Raw genomic sequence first — 12728 nt, forward strand, 5'->3', positions numbered from 1 at the left:
ACTGTTGATAGAGCTACAAATTGCTCAAATTATTCTGGAAAGCAATTTAGAATTATACCCAAAAAGTCACGTCCATACACTTTGACTCAGAAATACTACTAGGCTACTACTAGGTTATATCTCTAAAAAGATCAGAGAAAGAATAGGTCAGTATGTAGATAAATATTTATAGAAGTTTTTTTGTGGTGACAAAAAGTTGGAAATTAAGGGAGTGCCCATGGATTGGGAAACAGTTGAACAAATTATGGTATAAAGATATAATGGCTACAAGAATTCAGAGAAACCTGAGAGAACTTGTATCAACTCAGCAAAACCAGGAAAACAATTGTAAAAGCAAACAATTGTGAAAGACTTAAAAAATTATGATCAATGCAATGACCAAACCTGACTCTGGATGCCTGATGATGAATCATGGCTCTTTTCTCTTGGCCAAGAAATGATAAGGCCTAGAGGTATGGAATGATACATAGCTTTCAGACTTGACCAATATGTTCATTTGTTTTATATTGACTATACTTATTTGTTACAAGGGAGGGCTTTTATGTTGAGGGGAAGATTTCAGAGAAATCAGAAGTTAGTAAGAGTGTTACTAAAAATGAAGGAAAAAAAGAGTATTAATGAGTCATTAAAAAATAAATAGGACAGCAGAAGGAAATTCAGAAGAGGACACAAGCAGTTAGGGTTGAGTTATCATGTTAAATTTTAAATATACAAAAAATAAAATACCCAAATTGTACATAGTGGAGATTCAGAGTTTCACATGTAGTCTTTTTCTGTTTCCCCTTCGTATCAGAAAATGTTAATGTTTGTTCATGTTAGGTTCACAATAATAAGAAAATTTAGAAATAAAATAAGGGATTTAACTAGACGGTCTCTAAGGTCTCCTCTAGGTCAAATAACCTATGAATCTATAAAAGTATCTGTTAGTTTTCATAGCATTTGGAGCACCCTACTAGGTGACAGGATCTCCCCAAAGTAAACATCTTTCTGAACATCTAATGCAGAACAGAAAGACAGCTTGGTGGAAGAGGGCTTGAGAGCCTGGGAGACAGAAAAACTCGTAAATGGGCAGCTAGGTGGCACAGTGAAATAGAGCACCGGCCCTTGAGTCAGAAGGACCTGAGTTCAAATTCATCCTCAGACACTTAACAATTACTAACCATGTTACCTTAAGCAAATCACTTCACCCCAATTGCCCTGCCTTCCCCCCTCCAAAAAAGCGATAGGAGAGGGGAGGGGAGAGAAAAGAAAAAGAAAAAAAGAAAAGGAAAGGAAAGAAAAGAAAAGAAAAACTCCTGATCAAGCTTAGCCTCTGAATGTACTAGGTAACCCTGAGTGAGTAACTTCACCTTCCAGTACCCCAGGCAGCTAACTATCTAAGACTAGAAAGTGCAGAACAGGTGCTAATGTGCACTGATAGAATTTCCTCATTGGGAGGCTCACTGGGACTAAAACTGAAGTTCAGTCTCACTCTCCTCCAAAAACACAGGTCAGGAGTAACAATGTCAAGAGAGAATAGAAGAAGGAAGATTACAAGATCTAAGTTCTCTCTTCCTTTTCCATATCCCACAAGGCATATCAGGATGAGGTGAACAAGAAGGTATCTGAACTTCCTTGCCACAAAACAGCTGAAGCCCATGGGGATGCTGAGTCCCTTTCCTAGTTAGTTTTCTAGAGCTCAGGGTTAGCACTGTCTAGTCTGTAAATTACTGTAAAATTTTAGATACAGTAATTTTCCAAGCAAGTAGGGAACTTCACAAGTGAGCCATAAAGGGATCTGGTTCATGCCTGCCCATCTAGAGTGTTTTCCAAAAAATTTTCACTCCTCTAATTCAGTATCTATGGCACATTAGACTAAATTAGTCATCTCCTTTCTTCATAGAGTATGTAGATTAATAGTACAAACCCATTAGAAGAAAATTTAAGATACTTAAGAAAATAAACCATTTTCAAACACCCTCAAGCATTTCAGAGGCACCAATTCATATACAATTGATATGCTAATTACAAACCTTTACTAGCCATTCATTAAAACAAATTCCCTAAAGGCTTCTATGAAGCAATACTTTGCTAGCTTTCTTTGATCTACTGTCATGTCTCAATTCAGTTTATAAAACATTTATAAAGTACCTACTCTTCAAGGGCCTCTGGAAGCATCTAAAATACAACTGAACTTCTTTATAAATATTCTACAGCTCAAACTGGTCAAATGGAAAAACTAAGATTATTACTTAATTTCATAGGATTTAGAGCTAGAAGAACCCTTAAAGGAGTAGGAATTCTTAAGCTGGAGTCCACAAATTTATTTTAATAGTGATGACAGCGTTTTAATAACTGATTTCCTTTGCAAGCCTGTGTATTTTATTTCTATGCTTATTTAAAAATGTCATTCTGAGAATTAGTCTGTAAACTTCACCAAACTACCTCCAAAGGCGTTCATAATACCAAAAAAAAAAAAAAGGTACAAACCCCTGCCTCAGAGAGAAATCAATTAATAACAATTCCTCATTTTATGCCTGTAAGGCATACAGAGGTTATGAAAGAAAGTGCAGAAAACTACCTTCCAGGAGTTTACACTCCAGAGAGAAAGCAACATAGCCAAGAAAATATTAATTTGTCTAAAAGGGAAAAACAAACAAAAAACAAAAACAAAAGGCCCTCAGCTTCATGGAACCTCGGGAAAAGGGAAGCCCTGGAAAGCCAAGTTTCCCCGCTAAGAGGAGATTTGATTCCTTAGGCAACAAAAGTTTTTGCTGTTGTTTTAATAATTTTGAATACAAATCTCCCTCAAATATTATATTTTATTCCTGTTTAAACACAGTCTATTGAACACCTTAAGTAAGTCATATAACCTCTCTCAGCCTCAGTTTTCTCCTCTATAAAATGAAAATTATCCCTCTGCCTACAGTGTATCATGGGGACACACTTTGGCAGTCTAGCGAAGCCAATGATTCTGTTTTGTTGCCTACATTCATCACCGAAGGAAATGCTCAATTTCAATTAAAGGTTGGTGAAATTAAAATGTAATTTTTTTCCCATCCAAATTCACAGAACACCTGAATTAAAGGGATCCATGAAACCCAGCTTAAGAAGTCCTGGCCTCAGGGTTGTTGTAAGAAACAAAAGCTATAACTACAAGAGTTTTGTATACCCTAAAGTGCTCGGAAATGTAAGGCATTATATTGTAGGTTAGTAACATCATCATCAACAACAATAATTTTAAAAGCAGACTATATACTTTAGTACAAGGCCTATGGAACTCTCCTCTGGCTGCCCAATGGAATTTTGGTGCTTTCTTCATGGGTAGCGGCTATGGCAGGAGTGGGGGAACCTGTGGCCTTGAGGCCACATATGGCCCTCTGGGTCCTCAAGTGAGGCCCTTTGACTAAATCCAAACTTCACAGAACAATCTTTTTATTAAGAGGTTATGGAAAGTTGCCAGACTGTATGGGGTAAAGAGAAGCGTGCAGAATTTGGAGGAAGGAGATCTCCATTCCAAACTGAGGCTCATACTAAATGTGCTACAATGGGCAAGTCTCTTCACTTCTTCTAGCCTCAGTTTCCTCATATCTAAAACGAGGATAATAATTCACTGGTTTTTTTTTTTGAGCAAAGCATCTTATCTGCTTTTTAAAAATAAGATTACTAAACTGTTAGAAGGGGGAATACTGTGCATATAGACTACCTAGATTTTACATTTGACAAAGATGCTAATATTAATCTTGTAGAAAAGACAGGCAGATGTGGGCTAAACAATAATAGTTATTATGGATTCAAAAGTGGTTAAATGTCTAGAACAAAGATTAGTCATTAATGGCTCAATATCAACTTGGAAGTTCTCCAGGCAAGTGTCCCGGGATCTACTGCTGCTTGGTTCTGTGTTGTTTCATATCTTTATCAATAACTTCGATAAAAGCACACATTCCCCACATAACCAATTTGTAAACAACACGAAGTTGGGAAGATACGTTACCAGACAGAAAGGAAGGTTTCAAAAGGACCCCAACCAGTTAGAATAGTGGATGAATTTAACACAAAGACTTTGGTTTTATACTTTACTGAGGGAAAGTGCTACTGTGGTTTTTATCTGTGCATCCCAAATCCTTGGCATGGAGTCTGGTGCCTAGTAAATGCTTATTGGAAAACAACTAAAATGTTCACATTTTTTGACCCAGGGATTCCACTACTAGGCATACAAGGAGGTTAATGATAAAAAGTAAGTCCCCATATTACACCAAAACATTTTTAACAGCACTTTTTGTGGTAGCAAAGCACTAGAAACAAAGCAGATGCCCATTAAACAAACTGCGGCATATGAACATATTGAAAATTACTGTGCTGTAAGAAACAAGCAATACGGGGCAGCCAGGTGGCACAGTGGAGTCAGAAGGACCTGAGTTCAAATCTGGATCAGACACTTAACACTTACTAGCCGTGTGACCTTGGGAAAGTCACTTAACCCAACTGCTCTGCCTTCCCCCTCCAAAAAGCAAAAAACAAAAACAATGAATATTATGAAGAGAGAAAAGCATGGAAAGACTTACAAGAACTGATACAGAGTAAAGTAAGCAAAGCCAACAAAACAACACACATAACAACTACAATAATGGAAAGAACCACCACCACAAAAATAATCAAAAGTGACTATTTCAAAACGAGAAAGAACAAACATGGCTTCCAAAAGGAGATATGAGAAGCCACCCTTCACCATTCCTTTATAAAGATGGGAAGTCCACAAGCATGGAACTTTGCATGAAGTGTAAGATTTTTTTCAATGTACTGATTGGTTCTAATTGTTTTTCACTTTTAATTTTTTCTTTTAAAAATATATTCTTTGGGGCGGCCAGGTAGCACAGTGAGTAAGAGCACCGGCTCCAGTGTTGAGAAGACCTGGAGATCGAATCCCGGGCTCAGACACTTAGCACCCACCCAGAAACACCTGGCCATGTAACCTTGAACAAGTTACTTAACCCCAATTGCTTAGGGGCGGCCAGGTGGCTCAGGGAGTAAGAGCACCGGCTCCAGTGTCGGGATGACCTGGATCAAATCCGGGCTCAGATACTCAGCACCACACCCAGAAATAACTGGCAGTGTAACCTTGAGCAAGTTACTTAACGCCAATTGCTTAAAAAAATAAAAATATATTCTTTGTTATACGGGATGGAGGAAGAAGACTGGATAAAGGGGAAATTTTAGGCACTATAAAAACAAGAGATAGTAATATTTTTTAAGTAAATGGACATTTAATTGAATTAAAAAGATGAAATGTAATAAGGATAAAGGTAAAGTGCTAGATTTTAGATAAAAAAATTAGTTTCACAAGTACAAGATATAAGTCACATGAATAAAAGATAACTCACTAAAAATGACCTATTAGTGGTCAGCAAGTACACTGAGTCAGCTGTGAGAAATAGTGGACAAGAAAGTTAACACAGTCCTAGGCTGCATTCATCAATGCACATTTTTCAGTAAGAAGGCAGTGACATTCTCTGCCCTGGTCAAACCACACCTGGATTTCTGTGTTCAGTTGGGGGTGTGTAGCGGCAAGCACCCCAGCATCCCCAGGGTGTCTGCCAACACAGGTTCTTAGATCTGCTTTGTTAAAGGAAAGCAACTCAAAATGGGTTAACAAGCTTACTTTAATCAGTCAAATATTTATCATTTACCTAGTTCAGGGGAAAGAGGTCAGCACCCCGAACTTCAGAATATACAGACAGAATTATCAAGACAGAAACAGATCAAGTAGACAGATTTCCAAAGTGTCCAACCATTACATCCATACCAAACAACATCTGGGTTTCAAAGGGGTGGGGGGGAGGGGGGGGCCTGGACAACGGCTTCCCAGAGTTTCATCTGATCAAATCACAGAACATTTCTCAAAGTGAGCCCCAAAACAAAGCTACACATTAGGGCTTACATAGCCTTCTCCTGGCTCAGAGAATGTAACAACCTTATTGACTCACTGGCCAATCAAGAAGTATCTACTGAAAAACAAGCCTCCCACCCCAGGCTCCAGGTGCACTTTAGCCTAGGGGCAGGGAAGATCTTTAAATTTACATTCCCATTACAGGTTGCCATATTTTATGAAGGATACTGATGGTGAAAAGTCTATGAGTTCATACCATATGAAACCCTGATGAAGGAACTAGGAATGGTTTGCCTGAAGAAGTGAAAACATAGAGGGGACAAGAGCTGAAACATGGAAAAGGAATTAGTTAAGTACTATTCAGGTCCAAAAGGAACAACTAGAAGAAATATACAGAAGAGAAAGAGATACAATTTAGGCATAGTATCCCCCAAAAACTTAACAAAATTTAGAGCTATGCAGAAATGGAATGGGCTATCTCAGGAGGTAGTAGGTTCTTCCAGCAAAGTCTATTTGTGTAATAGAAGGAACTGTAGCCACCAAGATCCTTTCTAGCTCTGAAATTCTCTGATTCTGACATAAATACAAGTTACTGTTATTATACATCTTATTCTCCTCCCCAATACACTGTAGTTCCCACAGCACTTACAACACAGTAGACACTCAAATATTTGCTGAATGAATAAATCAACACATAATAGAAGGCTTTAAGAAAAAGGATCAGAAAAGGCCAAGCCAGGAGAGTGACACAATTTGACTGAAGTTAATAACTATCTACACACTAGGATGAAATATGCTGTCAACTCTGCTGAGTTGAGCTGAAACCTCAGAAGTAATCCTAAATATGGCTTTGGAAAGATGGCACCAATACAATTAAAGTGCTTCCCTAAATGTCAGTAGGAAAGAGCCAACCTAAAATGTAATTAGCATAGAATAACCTATAAACTTGGATGGTTGGCCTTACACTGACTTGTGTAGGCTAAATTGCATACCATGATCTCCAGATCAAAAGTCATTTTCACAAGACATCTTCAGAGACAACAGACACCAACTGAATTCAACAAGCAATTTATTAAACATCTGTTTTATGATACTGTACTGTGGGTAGGATTAGAGATAAAAGGCTTAGATAATTGACATAGCCTGTAAGTTCGCTAACAGTCTAGAAGCAGGAGTATTGACAAACATGATTAACATGGTAAAAGAGAGATAAGGCAAAGGGCTCCTTGAGCTTCAAGGACAGATCAGTCATTACTGACAAGGGTCAAGGAAGATGCCATGTAAGAGGTTATCATCTGAGTTAGGCTTTAAAAGAAGGATAAGAATTCTCCGCGTAGGTAAGGACAGAATACATTCAAAACTTAGGGAACAATGTAACCAAAAGGAGGAAAGGGGAGAAATACAGGCCATGTACAGGTTAGGTAAGTAGCTCAATTTTACTGTGATGCAGAGTACATGGTAGGAAACAGTACAAAATAAGATGATCAAGTTACAAGATCGTAGAGGATTTCCAATGAATGTCAAGAAGTTTACCTGGTAAAGAATCTGAATCCTACTTGGTAAACAACTGGAAAATCAATACAGAATTTTATGCAAAAGAAAAACATTATCAGATATATACACAAGGAAAATAAATCTGGAAGTGTATGTAGGATGGATTGAAAGAGAGAGCAGGTGTCACTCTTTGCAGATGATATGATTATATACTTAGAGAATCCTAGAGAATCAAGAAAAAAACTACTTGAGACAATAAATAAATTTGGCAAAGTTGCAGGATATAAAATAAACCCACATAAATCCTGGACATTCCTGTATATTTCTAATTAAATCCAACAGCAAGAGACAGAAAGAGAAATCCCATTTAAAGTTACTGTAGACATTATAAAATATTTGGGAATCTACCTGCCAAAACAAACCCAGGACCTATATGAACACAACTACAAAACACTTTTCGCACAAATAAAAGTCAGATCTAACTAATTAGAAAAACATCAATTGCTCATGGCTAGGTCGAGCTAATATAATAAAAATGACAATTTTACCTAAATTAAATTACATATTTAGTGCCATACCAATCAATTTACCAAAATATTACTTTACAGAACTAGAATAAATAGTAACAAAATTCATTGGAAGAACAAAAGGTCTAGAATATCAAGGGAATTAATGAAAAGAAATGCAAGGGAAGGTGGCCTAGCTATACCAGATTTTAATCTGTATTATAAAGCAGCAGTCCTCAAAACTACTTGGTACTGGCTAAGGAATAGAGTAGTGGATCAATGGAATAGATTGGGTACACGAGACTCAGCAGTCAATAACTATAATAATCTACTCTTTGATAAACCCAAAGACCCCAGTATTTGGGATAAGAACTCACTATTTGACAAAAACTGCTGAGAAAACTGGAATATAGTATGGCAGAAACTGGGCATAGACCATTATCTAACAATGTATACTAAAATCAAGTCTAAATGGGTGCATGATCTAGGTATACAGGCTGATACTGTAAGCAATCTGGGAAAGCAAGGAATAGTTTACACGTCAGACTTATAGAGAGGGGAAGATTTCATGACTAAACAAGAATTAGAGAGCTTTATAAAATGCAAAATGGATAACTTTGATTACATTAAATTAAAAAGTTTCTGTACAAAGCCAAAGTAACCAAGATTAAGAGGGAAGTAGGAAATTAGGAAAGAATTTTTACAACCAGTGTCTCTGATAAAGGCCTCATTTCTAAAATATACAGAGAATTGAGTCAAATCTATAAGAATACAAGTCATTCCCCAATTGATAAATAGTCAAAGGATATGAACAGGCAGTTTTCAGAGGAAGAAATTAAAGATATCTATAAGCATATGAAAAAATGCTCTAAATCACTATTGATTAGAGAAATGCAAATCAAAATAACTCTGAGGTAACACATCTCACCAGTCAGATTGGCTAAGATGACAAAACAGGAAAATGACAAATGCTAGAGAGGACAAATTGGAACACTAATGCATTGTTGGTGGAGTTGTAAACTGATTCAACCATTCTGGAAAGCAATCTGGAACTATGCCCAAAGGGTTATAAGTAATTTCATACCCTTTGACCCAGCAATACCAGTTCTAGGGTTGAATCCCAAAGAGATCACAGAAGTGGAAGGAAGACCCATATGTACAAAAATATTTATAGCAGCTCTTTTTGTGGTGGCAAAGAATTGGAAATTCAGGGAATGCCCATCAATTGGGGAATGGCTAAACAAGTTGTGGTATATGAATGTAAAGGAATACTATTGTGCTATAAGAAAGGAGAAGCAGATGGACTTCATATTTACCTGGAGAGGTGTAATGGGAATGTAAATTTTAAAGATCTTCCCTGCCCCTAGGCTAAAGTGCACCTGGAGCCTGGGGTGGGAGGCTTGTTTTTCAGTAGATACTTCTTGATTGGCCAGTGAGTCAATAAGGTTGTTACATTCTCTGAGCCAGGAGAATGCTATATAAGCCCTGATGTTTAGCTTTGTTTTGGGGCTCACTTTGAGAAGTGTTCTGTGATTTGATATGGATTCTGGGAAGCCGTTATCCAGAGCCCCCCCCCCTTTGAAAAACCCAGATGTTGATTTGGTATGGATGTAATGGTTGGGCAGTTTGGAAAGCTGTCTACTTGATCTGTTTCTGTCTTGATACTTCTGCCTGTATACTTTGAAGCTCGGGGTACTGACCTTTTTCCCCTGAACGAGGTAAATGATATATGTTTGACTGATTAAAGTAAGCTTGTTAACCCATTTTGATTTGCTTTCCTTTATCAAAGCAGATCCAAGAACCTGTGGGGGCAGCAAACCCTGAGGACGCTTGGGGTGCTTGCTGCTACAAGAGGCTTATACAAACTGATGCTGAGAAGAGCAGAACCAAGAGAAATTTGTACACAATTACAGACACAGCGTATGTGTGACAACCAACTTTGATAGACTGGACTCTTCTCAGTAATGCAGGATTATAAGTCAACTCCAAAAGATTCATGATGGAGAGAGATGAGAGTTTGAATGAAGCATTGAAGCAAACTACCTGCACTCTTTTTCTTATTTGGTTTTGTTTCCTCTTTCGCATTGTTCATTCCATCCAATACAATCCTTCTTTATAAACTGACTAATGTCTAATGTGAAACTATTTGCAGATTCCTATACTTGATTGTATGGGGGAGGGGGGAAGGAGAGGGAAGGGAAGAAAATTTGAAACTCAAGGAATTGTGGAATTGAATCCTGTAAACTAAAAGTAAACAAACAAATTAATAAAGACCAAAAAATTTAAAAAAAGAGAGAACAGGATGACCAGAGGGAAGGATACTGCAATAATCTGCCTACATTGACACAAAGTGAGACATACACACTTACACTGACACAAAGTGAGACATATACACTTGCCACTTCATACATATAAAAACATGTCGGATCCTCCACTACAACATTCACTACTGGCACAGCAAATCTCCCTTGGGCAGTGAAGGACATCACTCTGTTAACAGACGTGTTTAAATTTTACTAGAATTAGCAAACCCAGAGACCTGAACACATATTTCAACTGGATTCTGAAACTGGAAATGAGTGTTTTTGTCCTGATCTGCAAGGACCAAATATAAAACAAACTACTATATGTGTATATGTGTTTATATGTGTATGTATTTGTGTATATGTGCATACACACACACACACACACAATCTGTTTTTTTGTCCCAGAAAAGATGCTTTGAAGCTATAAACTATTAAAATTGCAGGATTTCAGCATGGAAAAGAGCCTCAGAAATCTTCTGATCCAATCCTCTCATTTTACAGATGGGTAAACAGAAGTCAAGAAAGGGATGGGACTTAACCAAGAAGGCAAAGTTAGGTCTGGGAGAAACCAGGACCTGGCCCTAGCTCTTCTGATTCAAGGTTTAACCCTCTCTCCACTTTCTATATTGGATGATCAGAGTAACAAATCCCAGATCATTGATTCATTATGAGTATGTTAATACACAATTCAAGGGGAAGTCAGTTAATAAACATTTATTAAGCATCTCCTATGTATCAGGCATAGTGTTAAGCAATGGAGATACAAAGAAAGATAAAAGGCAGTCCCCTGCTCTAAAAGAGGTGAAAGTCTTATGGGGAAGACATGTAAACAACTAGGTAAACAATTATCTAATGAGAATTTTGACTGGGTGGTAGATATAGATGGAGTGAATCTCAAAGGAGCAGAGGTTACTAAGTGATGGTGGTAGAGAACAAGTTTTGAAGTGACCATGGAAAGCAAGGAGTATTCCAACTCCCCCCCATCAACCAGTGAGTCAAGGGTTATGAGTACAAATAGTGATGGAGAGGACAGACAGAAACTGTGTCATCAGAAGGAACCCAGGTTTCGAGAGCCAGAAGATGGAAAAAGAGGGAAAGGAAAAGCTAAGATGAAAGCAAGTTTATTAACTATGGAGCAAGCATTCCAGAGAGCACAATGGAATGGGAGGCAATGTGGTCTAGCGCAAAGAGAGCTAGCCATGAACTGAGAATAACCTGAGTTTAAATCCCATCTTCCTGTGTGACCATGGGCAAATGATTTAATCTCTCAGTGCCCCCAGGCAACACTCTAAACATAGTTGCAGGTCTCTACCGGTAGTCAGGATTTCCACAATGGAAGTTCCCTATACCCACAAAATCACAAGTCTAGAACATAAATTAATAGGAGAATTAGATCTCTAAGGTTAATTAATCTCTTAAATGGCTATCTCAGCGAGCTCATCAAGAAGCCTGGAAAGAAGCCCCAATCAAACAACAAATAATAGAGTATTCTTGGGCCCTTTGGCAAAACACAAACTACAAAATTTTGTACTTATACTCTGTGGCTTCAATTCACTTAAATTCCATCCCTTCCCATTTGTCCCTTTAGCCTCTGCAATGACAAACTCTCAACCAACTGGCCTGAATAACATGACAAGAGTCTCAAAATCTGTCTCCTGGACTCACAGTCTTCCTGCCCATGCTTCCCCCACACATTAAGAATCACCTTCCTACAAGCCAGGTTTGATTAGGTCTCTCTGCTGCTCACTCAGTCTCAGCAGCTCCTTATTAACCACACAATAAGCTCCTTACCGTGGCACTGAAGATCCTCCATGCTCTAGTTCCAATACTGCTGCCTTTCTAGTTTCAACTCAAAATGTCCTTCTGCATATACTCCACACTTCATGTGCTCTTCAAGGACTGGTTGCAATTTCTTTTTTTTTTTCCGTTTTCAAATGCTTTATTAACTTCTGATTTACATCATTCATTTCCACCAGATTTTGAGTTACAAATTTTCTTCCCGTTTTGCCCCTACCCACCGCCCCAAAATAGCAGTCCCACAGGATATCCCTTCCTCCAATCTGCTCTCTCCCATATTTTCTCCCATACCCCTTTCGACTTTTCCAGTGGATCTCTGTGCCCCAGTGCCTGTATATCTTATTTCCCAAATACATGTAAAATAGTATTAATAATAATAATAATAATAATTATACATATATATATAATTTTAAACATTTGATTTTAAAACTTTGAATTCCAGATTCATTCCCTTCCTCCCTTGTCACCCACTCTTACTGGGAAGATAAGCAGTTCAGTATAGCTTGTACATGTGTAGCTAATGCAAAACATTAACATAGTAGATATATTGTGAAAGACTGACTATATTTCCCTCCCTCCTATCCCACCTTCCACTTGTTCTATTCTCTACTTTGATCCTGTACCTTTTCAAGTGGGTGCTTCCAACTTCCCTCTCCCCAGCCTGCCCTCCCTTCCATCATTCCCCCTCTCATCCCCTTTCCTCCCTACTCTACGATAGGGTGAGATACCCTATTTAGTGTGTATTTCATTCCCTCCCCA

The 12728-nt window shown here is 38.0% G+C and overlaps 1 protein-coding gene across 5 annotated transcripts in view; it reads right to left on the reverse strand.

Moving 5' to 3' along the window:
* Positions 1–12728, reverse strand: part of FAM168A (family with sequence similarity 168 member A) — a 205542-nt gene that overhangs the window by 176695 nt on the left and 16119 nt on the right. The gene's annotated exons all lie outside the window — the stretch shown is intronic.

This window comes from Petaurus breviceps, unplaced genomic scaffold, assembly GCF_028583685.1.
Source record: "Petaurus breviceps papuanus isolate PSGF00001 unplaced genomic scaffold, PetGlider_PUasm1.0 90823, whole genome shotgun sequence".
In the NCBI taxonomy this organism is placed as follows: domain Eukaryota; kingdom Metazoa; phylum Chordata; class Mammalia; order Diprotodontia; family Petauridae; genus Petaurus; species Petaurus breviceps.